At 46.1% G+C, this 1952-nt stretch overlaps 1 pseudogene; it reads left to right on the top strand.

Annotated features, from left to right (window-relative positions):
• The first annotated feature begins 433 nt into the window (after positions 1 to 433).
• On the top strand, positions 434 to 1578 carry LOC120847774 (annotated as a pseudogene).
• Positions 1579 to 1952: the final 374 nt, after the last annotated feature.

Below are 1952 nucleotides of genomic sequence, written 5' to 3'. Positions count from 1 at the left end.
CAGAACCTCGGTAGACGTGGGGTTACGTAAGCTGACGGAGGTCTCTGAGACAGTGCATGTGCAAATATGTACCATCCCAGAGGTCTATGGACAGTCTTTGCAAATAGAGAAGTGGGTGGTGGAAACTAACCAGGTGAGAAGGGGGATGAGCCGACGTTTGGGTACGCAGTAATCGAAGTAAACAGGGTGGTGTACGAGGCTCGCTCCGACCCTTTTACATGGGGCACCCACTACAGTGGAACCACTGGTAGCACGGTGGGAGATAGGATTGAACATCACATCGTACATTTCTTGGGGGTCCCGGAGCCTTGAGGGCGCCGGTGTAAATAAGAGCCGAACTGTAGATCCAGGGGAGAGGGTTTGAGAGGGTGAGAGGAAGCCTCGCAGGAGTAGGAAAAAGAAACAGTGTAACAAAGGGCACAGCGGGACCGAGATGGCTATATCGCTAAACCTCTCTGTATTCTTCACCCAGGTTACGCTGTGCGCCCTTGCTCAGCACGTGTCATTCGCCTTGAAGAATGATGTCAGCAGCCTGGATCTACCGGCAGTGAACTTCGACCGGCCATTTGCTGGGACGCACCAAGTGACATCAACGACATCCGACTTCTTGAAGACAACGCCGCCTGCTGAAGCGTATAAAAACGACCGCATCAACGATTTCTTCAGAGGGCACGGCGGGACCGAGATGGCTATATCGCTAAACCCCTCTGTATTCTTCACCCAGGTTTGTGGCAAATATGCTTATACCTGCCTTCGTAGTAACTGTAGAGGCATTGTTGTCCTGCCGTGCCCGGCGACATGCGCATGTCTTCTTGTGGATGCGTGGACTGTCATTTTGATTCTTCTTGCTGTGGATGTTGAGCAAACTCCTGGGCCTTACGAAGAGCTAAAATCAATGATGAACGCCATGCTTCTTTCCCAGAACGAACTGAAATAAAAAAAATTAACAACTTAGCTGCTTCTCAGGGCAAGCTTGAATGTACAGTTTACACCCGAATGAGTGAAGTGATGGTAGCTATAAAAAAACATACGGTAGCGATACAGGCATTACAGGCCGAAGCTACATCGTTCAAAAGTAATCTTCAATTGCATCAAAAACGTCTCAACGACTTGGAGGACAGAAGTAGGCGCCGTAATCTTATCATTTTTGGTTTTCCGAGCCTGATTGGTGAAAACGCTGCAGTGTTAAGAAAACAGATAATTGAGAAGCTGACAGGGGAAAAACTCGGCGTGGTTGTGAACTCAGTTGTAAGAGTGCATAGAATTGGGTAAAAAAGCCATGATAAAGCAGGACCTGCAATCATGAACTTTTTTGACTATAACGAGAAGTCGAAAGTATAGAAAAATTGCCATAAACTAAAGGGAACACCAGTATCCATAAACCACGACTTCTGTCAAGGCACTTTAGCAAAGAGCAGCAAACTGTGGTCACGTTCTGGGGAGCTTAAAGCTCGAGGTCATAAAGTGTCTCTTGATTACCATAAGCTGCGAGTGAACGATGGTCTGTATGAATGGGACGAGGAGAATGATTGTCTAAAATTAATTCGTTCTCAAGTACAACAAAGCAGCGATGACTGACTCGATTGCAAACAATTGCGCGTTAATTGTTTTCATGAATGCCAGAAGCATTGTCAATAAAGTTCACGAGCTCGAAGAAATCATATTTACACATGATCCACAAATCATAGCTATTACAGAGACCTAGTTATCAGCAGACATATCAGATTCCGAAGTAGTTCCCCCAACGCACACACTTGTTAGACGTGATCGAGGCTCCCGAGGAGGGGGAGTTGCTTTAATAGTCAAAAAGGGAATTATTTGCGTTACTATGGACGAAATAGACGACAATGAAAGTATGTGGTGTCAGATTTATTATCTTGGGTTCTAGGCTCTTGTAGGTGTGATCTATCGGCCACCTCGCCTCAGCTGTTTTTGGAAATTATTGAGTCTTA

The sequence above is a fragment of the Ixodes scapularis genome, unplaced genomic scaffold (genome assembly GCF_016920785.2).
Source record: "Ixodes scapularis isolate PalLabHiFi unplaced genomic scaffold, ASM1692078v2 PGA_scaffold10__122_contigs__length_95168666, whole genome shotgun sequence".
NCBI lineage: Eukaryota > Metazoa > Arthropoda > Arachnida > Ixodida > Ixodidae > Ixodes > Ixodes scapularis.
The sequence above is the reverse complement of the archived record's forward strand: the minus strand, read 5'-3'. Positions and strand labels throughout refer to the sequence as shown.